Source organism: Pagrus pagrus (genome assembly GCF_965226575.1).
Source record: "Pagrus pagrus genome assembly, chromosome: 2".
Classification (NCBI taxonomy): domain Eukaryota; kingdom Metazoa; phylum Chordata; class Actinopteri; order Spariformes; family Sparidae; genus Pagrus; species Pagrus pagrus.
Genome location: NC_140186.1, coordinates 5,844,291 through 5,863,458, shown reverse-complemented (window position 1 = coordinate 5,863,458; position 19,168 = coordinate 5,844,291). Strand labels below are relative to the sequence as shown.

Genomic DNA, 19,168 nt, shown 5'->3' with positions numbered 1-19,168 from the left:
ACAGAGCAGTTGCTACAAGTTCATTCAATTATACATCAACTTTTTGATCAGAAGCTAAAGACTATGACATGCCATGCCATGTTGTTGGCAGAAGCTGGATGTGTGTTTATGGGTTTCATTCTGTGCTTCTCAGGTAGGAATAATTGTTTTTGCTCCTTATATGACAATATTGAACTGAAAACTATATTTAAAATAGATTAAAGGTTTTACAGAGTGTAGAAGTTAAAGTAAACTATAAACAGAAGATTTAATGTCAGCTGTCAGGATTTTCACTAAGACTTACAATACTGTATGTTGCGAGATGAGAGCAGTATGAGAGTATCCTTTACAATATCATACTATTATCACTGACTAATTGAGAATATGAAGTCATACAAGACTTATAAATGTGTCCAGATATCTGATGATTTAATCTTCTTTTAAAGGGGTTCAGGGACGAGCAAACAGCATCTGTGCCTTAAAAGGTTCATCAGTGGATCTGCCCTGCTCAGCTGAACATCCCAATGCAACCATGAAATGGTACAAAGTACAGTGGATTGGATCTACATTTGTTCTGAAGAATCTCCCTGCAGATGACAGTCATGTTAAGTACGACGTGTCAGAAGAGAGTAACTTCAATCTAACAATCAATGATCTGACAGAGAGTGATGCAAAGTATTACTGCTGCAGCAGCAAAGAAAATGCTGAAAACCCCAGGATGAGTGAGCAATGCATAACTGAGCTCCATGTTGCAGGTAAGGTGACTGTCAGTAATCAGTTACTTTAAGTCTGACATAAATATATGAATTCTTACTTTTCTTCCTCATCATCTCAGACCTGCAGGTGAAGGTGATTCCCTCCACAGAGGGACACACAGTAACACTGATGTGTAGCACCAGCTGTCCTCTGACTGAAAACCCTGCAGCCTACATCTGGTACAAGAACAGAGAGTTTCTCTATGAGGACTGGTCTCCCTGGTACCAACAGCTGGTCAGCAGTGAGGAAGCAGTCAGATACTCCTGTGCTATCAAAGGCTACGAGGATCTCAGAGCCCCTGAAGTCTCAGTGGGTGAGTGACAACCGTTAACTCCTTATCATGCTACCTCTGGCTAAATATGTTAACAAGAAATATTAATGCACTGGATCCTTAAACTATAAAGCTTATGACACACAATGACAAATCAACTAAATTCACTAAAAACAGACACAATTTCTCTCTTTTTGTCCAGATTCTGTCACATCAGCCTGCTTCAGTGTGACCTATGCTAAAGGGAGAATGTGTTCTTATAAGCAGAGATCAGTGGATGAGCCCTGCTCCATCACATATCCAACAGGTTAAGTTTCCAATGACATTGACAAACCTCCTCCATCCCTACCTCTAATTCCTTTAAACTGGTATTTTCTCAAAAGAGATAATTATATCTAGAGACATGTCAAAATAGATCATTACCAGGAACAATTGTGCAAGATACAGTCATCAAACTGTACAGAACAAACCAAACATCTCCACAAATGCTTCAGAACAATGTGCAGCTTGTCATGTTTTATCACGTCATCAATTATTGTCTTTTGTTATGCGATCATATGAACCAATCTTAACTAGCTAGCTGGCTCACATATAGGCAGCAGAGTTAGAGCTATGTTTTTTATAGGTAGCCGCAAAAAAACCCTCAAAATGTCTGTGCATGTCGCTGCACACTGTCATGTCTTTGCTTTCGTTTTATCTAGTTTTTACATTGTTGATGGTATAATAACTACAGTTATTCATGTTCTGTCTTTTTAACTTATCATGTTGTGAGAGTTTGTTTTATAATTCATTTAATCAACTTATTACAAGTGTAATTTATATAATAGACATGGAACAAGTGAATTAATGAAAAACTTATTTCATCATCTCTCAACAGAAGTGCATGTTCAAAACACTCCTGCAGCTGCAACAGGCCACGTCAGACTGACCTGTGACACCAGCTGTCCTCTGACTGATCCTCAGACTGCCTTGAGAATGTACAGGAGCAACTCAAAGAATAAGATAATAAAGAATGTAGTTCCCATCTCATCTCCTGAAAGCTTCTCCTGTGCTGTAAAAGGCCTGAAGGATCTACACTCTGCTGCAGTCTGTGAGTATGAACCAACTATGGTCTTTTGTAACTTATGGATTGGGACATTTGAGTCATTTGTCTGCAAAAAGCAGGGGTGAAAATCTACATATCAACTTTGGAGGGGAGAACTACATGACATTTTTTCAAGAGCACTTCCTGAGGAGGGCACCCAAATTATTTCTGTAACTCTGCTAACGAACACTCCATCACCCTGCCGGCTAAGGAACACTACAGCGCTACATTTGTTACTGCAATCACTGGTTAATGCAGGCCCCCAGAAGGTGCTGCTCAACCTCGCTTCTAATCTGGCCCAAGGGCCACTCCTAGTATTGCAAATCTAATCTATTAGTTAATGTTACTGTGGCACGCTAGCAAACTGCTGGCTAACATATGTTTTGTTTGTCCACTTACTGGTGGTCAGCCACCAACAACAGGCTCAGATTCAGCAAATCATATTTTTCCCAGATTGGTTGGATCATATTCCCCCAGTCCCTCCTGAGATTAATGCCAAACAGAAACTTATATCAGTGTAATACAGTTGCTTTGCACTAAACACCAGCTAGGAGAATTCATGTTTGATTTTGAGACAGTCAGACATGTACTTTGTTCATTTTCTCAAAGGACGATGAAAATTAACAACTGCAGGAATCTCCCAAAAAACAATGTATAGACTAATACAAAAGTTATCAAATCAAATCAAATCATCACTTATGACTCACTAAAAGTGTGTGGCTGTGGTGGTGTCTGTAACTGCAAAGAGCTCGCTCTCTTCCTGTATTGTCTTCTTTTCTTAGTCCTTTGGGCAGTGGTTTGTCGCCCTGAGCTATTAACACCGCACAAGATGTGATGTTGAGACGCTATAAAAATGTAGCAACTGGATGTAAGAAGACCTGCAGGTCTGTGTCTCTGTAAAGATCCAGTCAATCTTTTATCATCTTTGGCCTTCAGAGTTGAAAAAAAGATACAAGTTTGAGACTACCAGGTCTGTATTTCTAAAATGTAAACACATAGATTAACTAAATAGATGACATGTTCTTCAACACAGGAATTTAGTTTAAATAATATTTAAAGGAACTTTATGTTACTTAAAGCTACGACAAGGATTCTGGCTCCCCCTGTGGACAAAAACAAAAACAAACATACCAACAGACTGCAAAGCTACTACTTTCCTCAGGCTGTGAGACTCCTTAATTCATTCTTTATAGTTTCATTTTTATGACTTATCCATCCAAATTAAGCTGGAATTTGACCCCCTGACAGATATATAGAATAATCATATCACTAATCTTCTTGCTTATATAGGTCATATAGTGGTATCAGTATTAAATTGAGACTTTTTAATAACTGGTATAAAGTTTCTTGTAGTACATTTAAAGTGAAACTGTCTCTTGTCTATCATCTATATTTCAGGTGCTGGGGATAACAACTGTTGGAGTGTGAATTATGTCAGGAGGAGAATCTGTGCTGTTCAAGGCTCCTCAGTGAACATTTCAAGTGAATATTCTCATCCTGACTACCAGCAGCCCCAGTCTAAATTATGGTATAAAATAATCAGAAGTGGTGAGAAGGATACTGAAAAGCTAATTGAGGTTGGAGGTCGTGTTGAGTACCATGAAAACATGAAGAATCATCACATCCTGTCAATTCAAAACCTAAAGAGGGATGACTCAGCTGAATACATATTCAAGATCCAGACAAACGATGGATGTCGTAACAGTCAGATTTTTCTGGAGTGACGTTGGTTGTCACAGGTAATTGTTTAGATTAAATACATTATTTTTGTATAGTGAATTATTGACTTCCAAACCATGTCCTGTACTATCAGCAGTCGGCACATTGAAAGGCAGGTTCAATGCTCCTTTCACTCAATTCAATTAATTTATTGATCAAAATAAATGTACTCACTTTGTCTTGAGGCTTTATGGCTTGATTTAGAAGACACTAACAAAAAATCTACTTTGTTGTTTAGTTAAGAGACCTTGTGAGATAGTCTGTCTCTTTCACATTTGCTGACCAATCAAACCATCTTTCAGGTCTTAAATTGACGTTCACTCCTTCTGCAGTGGTGACAGAGGGGCAGAGAGTCACACTGACCTGCAGGACAAGCTGTCCTCTGACCACAAACTACACCTGGACCTTCAACAGTCGACCTCTGACCCTGCCACAGAACCAAAGCAAACACCTGATTATAGACCCAGTCAGCAGTCAGCATGAAGGAAGGTACTCCTGTAGGGTCGAAACTGGCAGAAGAACCATTGGCTCAAGTGAAGAAACTCTGACTGTCCAAACTATTAAAGAGAAACAAACACCAGCAGCAGCTGCAGGAGTCTGTGCTGCTCTCCTGGTTTTAATACTTCTCGCTGCCCTCTTGTGGATTAGGTGAGCAACACTGTGCTGTTCCTGACCAATGACATTCACACACAAACCTGGAATCACTAATTAATTTTCATATTGTCTTGTGTCACTAACCAGAAAAAAGAGTACATCCAGCCAATCTCCTCGAACTGAACCCTCAGACAACTTGGAGCAGGTAGAGAAGACAATCTAAACTATAGACCAAAGTTGTGTTTGTATACAGCGATGACGTGTTTTTGGGTGGAGCCAAACTGGTGGCAGAAAGTGACAGCTCTGCAGTAGCTACTAGCTAGCCGTGTCAGGTGTGAGCATTTAAATCATCTCCTATTAATGGTGCAGCCTTCTCCTTAGATTTTCTCTTCTCCTGCACCTGGTCATGTTGCTGCAAAACTGTTCCATGCGTGTCCTCAGATTTTTATTTGATAAATATACTCTTTGACATCTGCTTGTTGTGCGAGCAATCTTAACTTGATTTTCGTTTACTGCAATCCAGATTCACTGACTACCATGAATCAATGTTTATACAATATATTAAGATAATATCAGGCTCTTGTAATTCAATGACCAGTCATGATGTTCACCATTAACAGAGATTTCTCCCTGAGTTAACCTTGAGGGTAAAACATTTTCAAGACACCAAACATTGATGTAAGTAAAATTATTTGTCTTGTCTCCTCAGCAAAACCCTGATCCCATGTATGAAAACATCTCAGCTCCATCAACAGAGCAGGATGACCATCACTACATGAGACTCCACTTCTCTCAGAACCGCACAGAAGATCTTTACTCCACCATCCATCAAGCGAACTGACCTAATGTTTGTTGTCAGTGTATATTGCAATCGGTTGATATTGGTCTATCATGGATATATCAGAGATACATTGATTTTCATCTATATGTTATCCAAAATGTGCTGATAAGTTTGTTTTTCTTAACATAATGCAGAATAAAAGGCCTGGTGTAAATCATGATTAAGTGTAGTTTATTGCTACAGTGCACTTGTAATTTTGAACAATAAAGTTGATAGTTAAACTGTAAAATATCCTGCCCTCATCTTCATTGCATGTCTTTGTCACAAGTGTTTGATAACCAAGCTTTAGGTGAAGACAGCACAGAGCGCAACTCTGTGTGAAAACTCCCAAGAATGTTTTGAATAGATTTCATATTTTACAAGCAAACAGGCCACAAATCAGATCGAGGACCATCTCAGTGAGCACAGGCTCTCCTCAGGGCTGTGTTCTGAGCCCCTTGTTGTTCAGCCTGCTGACCCATGACTGTGCTGCCAGACACAGCACCAACCACATCATCAAGTACGCTGACGACTCAACAGTGGTGGGGCTCGTCATTGACAATGATGGGTCTGCGTACAGGAGGGAGGTGGAGCTGCGCACTGCATGGTATGAATCCCACAATCTTGTCCTTAATGTGGACAAAACGAAGGAGATGGTGATTGACTTCCGGAGGGGTGGCAGACAACATGCACCAATCAACATCCATGGCGCGGCTGTGGAGAGGGTCAGTAACGTCAAGTTCCTGGGAGTCCATCTCGCTGATGATCTGACCTTCTCCACAAACACCACAGCGGTCATCAAAAAAGCCCAGAGGCGCCTCCACCCCCTCCGGAGGCTCAGGAAGGCAGGTCTTCCCACATCTCACCTCACCACCTTTTACAGGGGCACCATTGAAAGCATTCTCACTTACAGTTTCACTTCCTGGTTTGGGAGCTGCAAGGCATACGAACAGCAGCAGCTCAACCGGATAGTGAAAACAGCCAGCAGAATCATTGGTGCCCCTCAGCCCTTCCTGAAGGAGATTTACGAGCAGCGCTGCGTCCACAGAGCTGCCGCCATCATGAAGGACCCTCATCACGCCTCTCATGGACTGTTCTCCCTCCTGCCATCCGGGAAGAGGTACAGGAGCATCTGCTGCAGATCCACCAGGATGCTGAACAGCTTCTTCCCACAAGCTATAAGGCTGGTGAATGGACTGCGCCCCCTACCCACACACACATTCACACCCAACCCTCCCCCTCAGTAGGTCAGTCACCTCGCACTTCACCTCGCACTTAAAAGCACTTTATTATGGACACGCTCCCAAACTGCTGCTGATGTATGTATGAATGTCTTTTCTTTTTTTCCCTTTACTTTGATACGATTTTAACCTGTTTAATTATTTATTATTCTTTTTTAGTACAGCACTGCTAGTAGCTGGTGAGAAACGTTTTTTTCGTTTCAGCTTATGTATGAACATACATTTGTAAGAAATGACAATAAAGTGTCTTGAGTCTTGAGATTCTTTGACGATCTTTTCACTATTGAAATTTGACAGATTGAAAGCCACATTACTGGCAAGTGAATCAGTGTCTCAATTACAGATAAATGAGCCATTTCAATTACTATAAAATCGTTGAATTTCTAAAGATTAAGTCGTTGATGAATGTTCCGTTGATGTGTATTTACTAATCTTTTAGTCATAACAGATTACAAGCCAGAATTAAAAAATGATTGGAAGAAGTTCTACTGAGTAGTTACATTCAAGAAAATAAGAAAATAAATAATGTTGGTGCCTTTTATGATGATGTGGCTCTTCTACAGGAAAAAAAGATATACATACCCTGTAGTGTATGCATCCCTGAGGGTAAAAAGGCTAAGATGTAGCAGGCAAAGATGGATGACTTGTTATTCATAGCTCTAGCCTCGGTTGTATTTATAGGCTATAATTATCTGCAGATAACCGATGATGTAATTTTTATCATTATCGGGCCAATAATTTCTCTGCCCGATATATCGTATATCCCTAGAAACTTCCCTTCCTGACATCAGAGACTTCACTTTCAAACTTCAAGCCGTCTAATCTCCAGCACCTTTTCAGTTCACTACATGTTAATGTGGACCACAAGTTTCCCAGAAGTACTGAGATTCACAAGCAGAGGCAGGCCAACTAACAAGAGCTCTTTAGGCCACATCTTCAAATAGGAGGTGTGATGAATTGTCTATGTGAAGGTTGCAAGTGGACTAGCAGCTGTGAGTAGAACGCAGCATGCAACACTGCGAAAACTAAATTGTTTTGAAAAAAGACTAATCTTTTTTTAAAGCAAAGAGGCCACAGATCAGATTCTTTGACAACCTTTTCACTGTTATAATTAGACAGTTTGAAAGCCCCGTCAGTGGCAGGTGAATCAGTATCACAACTAGATATAAATGAATCATTTAAACTTTCAACATTAAAATCAAAGAATTTATGAAGACTGTGTTAGTGATGTAATGTTGTTGGAGCCAAACAGAAGACTAAAGACAAAAAATCTGTTGCTTCTTAATGGGAATGTGTGTTTAGGTGTGTATTTTATGATGATGTGGATCTTAAAAAGTCATATTTCTTTTTACTCTCAGTGCTTGGCCATAGGTAATCTGGAGCACAGATAACTTGAGACAGACAGACCCACTGCAGCACTTTGTGAGTGTTTTCTACTGTTCTTAAGGTCAAAAATACTTTCTCTCAGTTTCCCTCTTCAGTGACACAAACAAACCACAGACAGCTTCACTTCTCTCTGATCTCACTCTGACGACTTTGTAAAAACATTTGATGAAACTATAACACGGTTTACTCATTATTGAATTGACAAAGAATAAAAAGTTATATTTGTGATAAAATACAGATAGAAACAATATCCTCAAGTAATGATATCAAATAATTACTGCAGTACATAGATTCTTCATTAAACGCCTCTTTTGTACTAAGATAATAAGGAAGGAAGTCATGCTCTGGCTGTAGAGTTGTGTGCAGTTGCTGCTCTCACACTGACCAACAGTTCATTCTGTCTCTGTAAGAAGACTGCTGTTGATTTTAAACAGTATTCATCTTCTTCGTTTTTCTTCATTTCAATAAACACAGCAGTTGTTACAAGTTCATTCAATTATACAACCAACTTTCTGATCAGAAGCTGAAGACTACGACAGCCATGTTGTTGGCAGAAGCTGGATGTGTGTTTATGGGTTTCATTCTGTGCTTCACAGGTAGGAATAATTGTTTTTACGCCTTATATGACAATATTTAACTGAAAACTGTAAATAATATAGATACAAGTTTTTCAGGAGTGTACGAGTGAAAGTAAGATATAAGACAACAGAAGATTCAATGTTAGCTGGCAGGATTTTCACAAATTCTTGTTATGAGCTTTTTTTATGCATTACAGAATGAAAGTATGATCCTTTACAATCATACAATTATCACTGACTTATAATTGAGAATATGAAGTCATACAAGACGCATAAATGTGTCCAGATATCTGATGATTTAATCTTCTGTTAAAGGGGTTCAGGGACGAGCAAACAGCATCTGTGCCTTAAAAGGTTCATCAGTGGATCTGCCCTGCTCAGCTGAACATCCCAATGCAACCATGAAATGGTACAAAGCACAGCCGATTGGATCTATATTTGTTCTGAAGAAACTCCCTGCAGATGACAGTCATGTTAAGTACAACACATCAGAAGAGAGTAACTTTAATCTAACAATCAAAGATCTGACAGAGAGTGATGCAAAGTTGTACTGCTGCAGCAGCAAAGAGAACGCAGGAAACCCCAGGACGAGTGAGCAAGGCATAATTGAGCTCCATGTTGCAGGTACGGTGACTGTCAGTAATCAGTTACTTTAAGTCTGACATAAATATATGAATTCTTACTTTTCTTCCTCATCATCTCAGACCTGCAGGTGAAGGTGATTCCCTCCACAGAGGGACACACAGTAACACTGATGTGTAGCACCAGCTGTCCTCTGACTGAAAACCCTGCAGCCTACATCTGGTACAAGAACAGAGAGTTTCTCTATGAGGACTGGTCTCCCTGGTACCAACAGCTGGTCAGCAGTGAGGAAGCAGTCAGATACTCCTGTGCTATCAAAGGCTACGAGGATCTCAGAGCCCCTGAAGTCTCAGTGGGTGAGTGACAACCGTTAACTCCTTATCATGATAAAAAACCTTTATCAATCATGCACTGGAGCCTTAAATTATAAACCTTTTTAAGTACTGTGACTGTGTACACTAGCCAGAATAATGTCTCACATGTCTTTTTGTCCAGATTCTGTCACATCAGCCTGCTTCAGTGTGACCTATGCTAAAGGGAGAATGTGTTTTTATAAGCAGACATCAGTGGATGAGCCCTGCTCCATCACATATCCAACAGGTTAAGTTTCTGCTAATATTTACAAATTGCGCAACCTCAAACATCAAATGCCTTCAAATTCATTTTTTTAAATTAATTGATTCATCAAATTATACACTGTAGCATGCTACAATAACTGACAAAAATATATTTATTATCTCCTAACAGAAGTACATGTTCAAAAGACTCTTCTATCGGCTGATGTCAGACTGACCTGTCACTCCAGCTGTGCTCTCAATGACTCCCAAACTGCCTATACGTGGTACATAGGTGGAGTTAGATACTTTGAGAATCAGCAGTATTTAACTCCCAGCTTCAATGTTGAAAGTTTCTTCTGCGTTGTAAATGGCTTCAAGGAGCTGATGTCTGCTGAAGTCTGTGAGTATGAGCCACTGACATACTGCGTAATGCGTTTTAACACTGAAGTCGCAAATCTAAATAGACGAAAGGCCGAAAGGCGGTCAGAAATATGAAAACAATATGATGACAACTTGTGGCCACTAGATGTCCCAGTTGAGTTAGAGTCAGTCAGGGAAAAAGGGAGCGCTGTCTTGTCATAAAACTAGAATTTGGACAAAACTGGTTCCTCAACATTTTGCATTGTACATCATGCAGCAATTTTCTTGTCATGTTTTGCCCATGAGGAGCAGATCATGACGTACTGAGGGTGCTCACACTGAGGAAACGCAGAAATCCAAATAACAGAACAACATAATTACGGCTTATTTTTTGTTCTGGTTTTATTCTTTGTTTAATTATCCACCTTGAGATTAAAAAAAAGGACTGAAGTAAAAAACAGTGAGACTGAGACACACTCATAAAAATGACATTCAAGCTAAAAAACTACTGTTCCTTTGTTTTCTCGTTATTTCAGGTACTAAGGATAAGAACTGTTGGAGTGTGAGTTATGTCAGCAGGAGAATCTGTGCACTGGAAGACTCCTCAGTGAACATTTCAAGTAAATACTCACATCCTGACGACCAGCCACCGAAGGATAAATTATGGTATAAAATAAAGACAAGTGGGATGAAAGACGCTGAGGAGCTGATTGAGGCTGCAGGCCGTGTGGAGTATCATGACATGATGGAGAACCACCACATCCTGAGAATCAATAACCTGAAGAAGAATGACTCAGCAGAATACAAATTCAGCCTCCAAAGACATAATGGGGAACGGTACAAATCTGACTTTCCTGGAGTGACTTTGGTTATCACAGGTAATTCTGTACAATAAGTACAATGCAGATGGTACCAGTGTTATTGCTTTTGTGGAGCCCAAAGTCTTCAGCTTTACTCACAAACGCTGATTTTTTTCAGGAGCCTGTTTCAAGCATTTTAAAGGTCCAGTGTGTAGGGTTTAGGAGGACTTAAAAGGATCTACAGGCAAGAATGGAATTCACGATTCACAAATATATAATTAGTGTATAATCACCTGAATTTAGGAATTGTTTTGTTCTTGTTACCTTAACATTAAGCTTTCACATTTATCGGGTCTTCTTCCATAGAGTCAGCCATGTTTGTACAGTAGCCCAGAACAAACAAACCAAACACTGACTCAAGAGAAAGCCTTTCAAGTTTTTAGCAGCCATCAACAGGGAGGCCAAGTTATTGTGTTGATTGCAATCTGCACACACACCACTAGATGCCACTAAATCCTACACACTGGACCTTTGAGGCTGGTTGATGCTACATGGAGTACAGTAACTGTTTCATCTTCATGTCTTCCTTGGGAAAAAACATCTGTTCTCTCACAGTAACAAATGTGAAACAGAACTAGTGAAACGTTGTTCTATCACAGAAAGTCAAAGTGTTGATTGATGGGCGTAATAAAGTAGCTCTTTTGCCGAAAGCTAAAGCCCCGATTAGTATGAATTGACTCCTCAGTGTGCAAAAACAGAAAAGTTCATGAGTCACTTTTAGAACAATCATGGAACTGGGTTTTTTAGGGCTATGACACATTTTATGCTGTTACATAAACAGGTTAAAGGACTTTTTTATGTTTGATTACATTTACTGACATATTAAACCGTCTTTCAGGTCTTAAAGTGACAGTCACTCCTTCTGCAGTGGTGACAGAGGGTCAGAGAGTCACACTGACCTGCAGCACCAGCTGTCCTCTGACTGACAACACAAACTACATCTGGACCTTCAACAGTCGACCTCTGATCCCTCCAGAGAACCAAAACAAACAGCTGGTTCTAGATCCAGTCAGCAGTCATCATGCAGGAAAATACTCCTGTGCTGTCAAAACACACAACAACATCGGCTCCAGTGTAAAGACTCTCACTGTCCACAGTACAACAGGAAAATGGACTCTAGCAGCAGCTGCAGGAGTCGGTGCTGCTTTCCTGGTTATAATAGCTCTCTCTGTCTTCTTATGGATTAGGTAAGAAACACTGTGCTCTGTTGTAGACCAATGACATTCACACACTAACCTTGGATCAAAGATTCATTAATGTATTCACTTCTCTCACTAACTAGAGTAGAGAGGATATTCAGCCGATCTCCTCGAAGTGAAGCCTCAGACAACTTGGAGCAGGTAAAGAAAAAAAATTGAATAATTTTTCTATGAACTATGTCAAAACAGGGTGAAACATCTGCAATTAAATATTCTCTTTTCACAGTAATGATTAGCCAATAAATTAATATTTGAAAGAAGAATAAGTCTTGGGGGTAAAACTCTAAATGGGTGAAAACTTTTTCAAGACACAAAATATACCTTAAAATGCTTCAAAAAACCTTCATCAGTTGAGCTCTAGCTGCATTTTATAATCATCTGATAGGAGAATCAGCCAAACCTGTCCATTCAATATGATGTAAGTAAAATTATTTGTCTTGTCTCCTCAGCAAAACCCTGATCCCATGTATGAAAACATCTCAGCTCCATCAACAGAGCAGGATGACCGTCACTACATGAGACTCCACTTCTCTCAGAACCGCACAGAAGATCTTTACTCCACCACCCATCAAGCGAACTGAACTAAAGTTTGTTGTCAGTGTATATTGCAATCGGTTGATATTGGTCTATCATGGATATATCAGAGATACATTGATTTTCACCTATATGTTATCCAAAATGTGCTGATAAGTTTGTTTTTCTTAACATAATGCAGGATAAAAGGCCTGATGTGAATCATGATTAAGTGTAGTTTATTGTGACAGTGCACTTGTGTAATTTTGAACAATAAAGTTGATATCCTGCCATCATCCTTATTGCATATCTTTGTCACAAGTGTTTGATAACCAAGCTTTAAGTGAAGTCAGTGCAGCATGAAACACTGTGTGAGAATAGAGAAGAGATGTTTTGAGAATAGATTCCATAATTTACAAACGAAAAGGCCACAGATCAGATTCTTTGACGACCTTTTCACTATTGAAATTTGACAGTTTGAAAGCCCCATTACTGGCAAGTGAATCAGTGTTTCGACTACAGATAAATGAGCCATTTCAATCACAATAAAATCGTAGAAGTTTCTGAAGACTAAGCCGGTGATGAAGTGTTCCACTGATCTGCCTTTACTAATCTGTCTGTCGTAGCAGATCGCCGGCCAGAATTTAAAATTGATTGAGGAAAACAAAGACTGGAAGAAGTTCTGCTGAGTTGTTGTAGTTGCAAGAAAATTGAAAAAAATAAAATAAAAAAATACAATTGCGTCTTTATGAACACTGGTATATGTGCATTTTTGGATGCAATGATGTGTCTCTTAAAAACAAGACAGCTAGTTTTTAGCACTTTTTGCCTGACCACAACTAATTTGCAGCACAGATAACTTTGGTGCGCTGCAAAGGAATGTGGTGAACTTAAAAATCATAGACATTGTGTCTGCAGCTTCCTCTTCAATGAAGTCTGTGTTTTGTTCCACCACAGTTCAACCACAAACAATGTCACACCCCTCTGCTCTCATTCTGGCCACTGCAACGCCTTTTTTGAAGAAATATAATGCAATTGACTTTTCTTATGTAAAAATTGAAAAACAAAACAATAATGATAATTGTGATAAACTACACAGTCCCTGAAATGAAATTCAAAGGTTTCAATCACAAAATATGACATCAACTAACTACTAGGCTACACAGATTGTAGACTGCAGGGCTCTTTTCACTGAAGTAAGTAATCAGGAAGGAAGTGATTGGTGTGAAAGCTGCATCCAGTTTTAAAGTATCTACCAGCCGCTGACAAACTGGCCCCAGTCCTTGAAGTCTTCATAAGAAGATTGCTGTTAACTGTTCATTTACATCCTTGACGTTATGTAGGTTTTCATTAGCACAGTAGTTGTAATAAAGTCATTAAATGATACAATCAACGTTTTGCTTTTTGATTAGAAGCTGAAGACTAGAACAGCCATGTTGTTGGCAGAAGCTGGATGTTTGTTCGTGGGTTTCATTCTGTGCTTCTCAGGTAGGAATCTTTTTTTTTTTAACTCCTTATATAACAATATCTGAATTTTATGATGTGTAGGAAGGAAATAAAGATATAAAAAACAATGATTTAATGTTAGCTGGCAGGATTTTCAAAAATTGCTTTAGTATGATCCATTACAGTATCATACTATTATCATTGACTAATTATTATAGATACTAAAAAGTGTTAAAAGGAGTATGAATGTGTCCAGATATCTGATGATTTAATCTTCTGTTAAAGAGGTTCAGGGACAAGCAAACAGCATCTGTGCCTTAAAAGGTTCATCGGTGGATCTGCCCTGCTTGGCTGAACATCCCAATGCAACCATGAAATGGTACAAAGTACAGCCGATTGGATCTACATTTGTTCTGAAGAAACTCCCTGCAGATGACAGTCATGTTAAGTACAACATGTCAGAAGAGAGTAACTTTAATCTAACAATCAAAGATCTGACACAGAGTGATGCAAAACTTTACTGCTGCAGCAGCAAAGAGAACGCAGAAATCCCCAGGACGAGTGAGCAAGGCATAATTAAGCTGCATGTTGCAGGTAAGGTGACTGTCAGTAATCAGTTACTTTAAGTCTGACATAAATATATGAATTCTTACTTTTCTTCCTCATCATCTCAGACCTGCAGGTGAAGGTGATTCCCTCCACAGAGGGACACACAGTAACACTGATGTGTAGCACCAGCTGTCCTCTGACTGAAAACCCTGCAGCCTACATCTGGTACAAGAACAGAGAGTTTCTCTATGAGGACTGGTCTCCCTGGTACCAACAGCTGGTCAGCAGTGAGGAAGCAGTCAGATACTCCTGTGCTATCAAAGGCTACGAGGATCTCAGAGCCCCTGAAGTCTCAGTGGGTGAGTGACAACCATTAACTCCTTATCATAAAAAACCTTTATGAATCATGCACTGGAGCCTTAAATTATAAACCTTTTGAAGTACTGTGACTGCGTACACTAGCCAGAATAATGTCTCGCATTTCTTTTTGTCCAGATTCTGTCACATCAGCCTGCTTCAGTGTGACCTATGCTAAAGGGAGAATGTGTTCTTATAAGCAGAGATCAGAGGATGAGCCCTGCTCCATCACATATCCAACAGGTTAAGTTTCTGCTAATATTTACAAATTGCGCAACCTCAAACATCAAATGCCTTCAAATTCATTTTTTTAAATTAATTGATTCATTAAATTATACACTGTAGCATGCTAAAATAACTGACAAAAATATATTTATTATCTCCTAACAGAAGTACATGTTCAAAAGACTCTTCTATTGACAGATGTCAGACTGACCTGTCACTCCAACTGTGCTCTCAATGACTCCCAAACTGCCTATACGTGGTACATAGGTGGAGTTAAATACTTTGAGAATCAGCAGTATTTAACTCCCAGCTTCAATGTTGAAAGTTTCTTCTGCGTTGTAAATGGCTTCAAGGACCTGATGTCTGCTGAAGTCTGTGAGTATGAGCCATTGACATACTGCGTAATGTGTTTTAACACTGAAGTCACAAATCTAAATAGACAAAAGGCCGAAAGGCGGTCAGAAATATGAAAACAATACGATCACAACTCGTGGCCACTAGATGTCCCAGTTGACTTAGAGTCAGTCAGAGAAAAAAGGAGCACTGTCTTGTCATAAAACTAGAATTTGGACAAAACTGGTTCCTCAACATTTTGCATTGTTCATTATGCAGCAATTTTCTTGACATGTTTTGCCCACGAGGAGCAGATCATGACGTACTGAGGGTGCTCACACTGAGGAAATCCCAAAAATAGAACAAAAGAAATAAGGCTTCTTTGTTGTTCTGGTTTCATTGATTATTTACTTGAGAAAAAGAAAAAAGGGAAACTGATGTTTTTGTTTGTTTTCTCGTTATTTCAGGTACTAAGGATAAGAACTGTTGGAGTGTGAGTTATGTCAGCAGGAGAATCTGTGCACTGGAAGACTCCTCAGTGAACATTTCAAGTAAATACTCACATCCTGACGACCAGCCACCGAAGGATAAATTATGGTATAAAATAAAGACAAGTGGGATGAAAGAAGCTGAGGAGCTGATTGAGGCTGCAGGCCGTGTGGAGTATCATGACATGATGGAGAACCACCACATCCTGAGAATCAATAACCTGAAGAAGAATGACTCAGCAGAATACAAATTCAGCCTCCAACGACATGATGGGGAACGGTACAAATCTGACTTTCCTGGAGTGACTTTGGTTATCACAGGTAATTCTGTACAATAAGTACAGTGCAGATTTGATTTTATGTAGCCTAAAGTCTTTTCTCATGAGTTTTCTAGCATTTGAAAGGTCCAGTGTGTAGGGTTTGGGGTTCGGATAATCACCTGAATTTAGGAAATGGTTTGTTTTCGTTACCTTAAGGTTAAACTTGTATATCTACAGAGGAAGCGGGTCATCTTCCATGGAGAGAGCCTTTCAAGTTTTTAGCAGCCATCAACAGGGAGGGTGAGGCAAAGTTACTTTGTTGATTGCAATCTGCAAACTCACCACTAGATGGCACTAAATCCTACACACTGGACCTTTGAGGCTGGTTGATGCTTCATGGAGTAAAGTTTTTGTTTTTCTTCCTTGGTAATAAACAACTGTCCTCTCACAGTAGTAAATGTGAAACAGAACTAGTGAGATGTTCTCATATCATTTCAGAAAGTCATGTGGATGAATGGGTGTTATAAAGTAGCTTTTATTGCCGAATGCTAAAGTCTTGTTTAGTATGACTTGACTCCTCAGCGTGCAAGAGCAGAAAAGTTCATGTCATGTAACAGGGTTTTTTAGGGCACTGACAAATTACCTACTACATAAACAGGTAAAAGGACTTTTTTATGTTTGATTACATTTACTGACATATTAAACCATCTTTCAGGTCTTAAAGTGACGGTCACTCCTTCTGCAGTGGTGACAGAGGGGCAGAGAGTCACACTGACCTGCAGTACCAGCTGTCCCCTGAACACAAACTACACCTGGACCTTCAACGGTCGACCTCTGAACCTGCGAGAGAACCAAAACAAACAGCTGGTTCTGGATCCAGTTGGCAAACAGCACTCAGGAAACTACTCCTATGTTGTCAAAACCGGCAAAACCCCCATTACTTCGAGTGAAAAGACTTTGACTGTCCAATACATTGAAGTGAAACAAACAGCAGCAGCTGCAGGAGTCAGTGCTTTTCTCCTGGTTATCATAGCTCTCGCTATCTTCTTCTGGAGTAGGTGAGCAACACTGTGCTCTGTTGCAGATCAATGGCATTCAATTTCTCATGTAAAATCACTTGTTCATGTTTATTCATGTCTTATTTCACTAACTAGAAGAAAGAGGACTTCAGGTCAATCTGCTGAATCTGGAGCAACAGACAACACAGAGCAGGTGAAAATCAGACATTTCAACAAAGTTCTTGTACAACAATTAGGTCTTTGAAACAAGGCTATAGGATTTGAAACTCTTGGCTGGAAAGGAGCCAAAATATTTGTTCAATATGTCCCTAATCAATTGCTTGGCCCCTGATATGACGTCTCAGCCTGGTTCGCTACTGGTAACTCACATTTCACTTTCAGCTGTTTCAGGAGTTGTGTAAAGTTTCTGCTGGTGAAAAACCCAAAGTTTCCGGATTTTACAGCTTCATAACAAAAGCTTTTAAACGACAACATAACATGGGACTTTTATTGTGAAGGATTTATTGGAAATAAAATGTGTTTATCACCATATTAGCGGAGCTTTTTTAGCGGGGATTCCTCGTCAATACTACAGGGAGAAAGAGTATCTACAGCCGCTTCTTTAACCACTGATCAACATAAGGGTATCATGAAACATATAGTGCCAACACTGCTCAGCCTCCACAAAGATGTCATCAGTCCAGTTTGCAGTGCAAAGGTTTGGTGCCACAAAGTGGAAACTAATATTATTTGTCTTGTCTCCTCGTCAGCTAAACTCTGATCCTTTGTATGGAAACATCTCAGCTCAACCAGAAGAGCAGGAGGATCTTCACTATTGCAGTCCAGTCCACTTCTCTAATACCCAGACAGTTCCTCTGTACTCCACCATCCAACCACATCAGCCCAAAGAACAGGAGCATGCCACTTATGCTGTTGTCAACTTCAGATCCAACACGACCCCGGACTGAGCATCTCTTAATTACAAGTGCTTCAGGATCTACTGAGTGCCCTTCCTCATCTTAATCAATGGTACAACCACAGCGATGTGTTGTGAGCAATGTTTCTGCTTGATGAGCCAGACTTTTCACTAACGCAGATCTGGATCCCCTGAAAATGCTGAGCATCACAAGCAAAAGTGTAAAACGCTGCTTGCCTCAGTGACACTGCCGGGACGCCGTGAGGTCGGATCCTCGGACTTTGGAGGAGGTCTGATTTCAAGCGAGATGCCAAGAGGCGCATCTCTGCACACGGTCATAGTGTGCGAGTTTAGCGAGGAGGAGAGGGGATGCCCAAGCTCTCTCAGCTTGATGAGCGCTCATCATCATGGGCCAGAACATCAGTACGGGCCCTGAAAACTCGCTCTCGCCTAAATTGTGCATTAGCAATATCCTCTAGCAACGTCAAAGCAGTTATTAGATCAAGCAGTACAGCCATTACACACAGCTACAGCTCTTATATAGAGCCGTTTACACCTGAAGGTATTCTTACTCCCCATTAATGCAGGAAAATAATCTTTATTTATATAAAGATCATGTAGCTTTTATGGTTTTTCATAGTGAAGCTGTTTTTAAACTATAGGTGTGATCCTGACACAATGTAGCTCTAAATAAAATGGCACCAAAATTCACCCTTTTCTTATTGTTTTTTGCCAACTCGCAACATCACACTAATCAGACTGAAAACACTGCTGCACAGTGTGTGTGGTGTGAAAGATGTATACCAGGAAGCACAGTCTAAAAAGTCTGTATTCAGACTGCGTTACTGCGTGGCATGATTTTGCATTTAAGTGAACTTTTAGCTGCAATGTTCTAAGAGAGGCACAAAAACATTTAAAATTTTAGATGTTTTGTGCATTGTTGCCGGACAAGGTGCGTTATTTGGACAGACTTGACTTCTTTAAAAGAAGCTGAAAATGTTAATGGAACTTTGTATTCGTCTACCCCGTCAAGCTCTTTAAGACAAATCTTTAAAAAGAGATCTTACGCATCTCCTCATCAGATTTAAGAATACAAG

At 39.8% G+C, this 19,168-nt stretch overlaps 1 protein-coding gene and 1 long non-coding RNA gene across 2 annotated transcripts in view; one reads left to right on the top strand and one right to left on the bottom strand.

The window, feature by feature from the left end:
- LOC311264886 (platelet-derived growth factor subunit A-like) overlaps positions 1 to 19,168 on the bottom strand; it is a gene marked incomplete at its 5' end in the record, with an annotated part of 50,522 nt that overhangs the window by 24,433 nt on the left and 6,921 nt on the right. The gene's annotated exons all lie outside the window — the stretch shown is intronic.
- Positions 11,845 to 12,681, top strand: LOC311264907. The gene is made up of 3 exons (XR_014623501.1): positions 11,845 to 11,974; positions 12,070 to 12,127; positions 12,436 to 12,681. It is a non-coding gene; the product is annotated as an uncharacterized lncRNA (long non-coding RNA).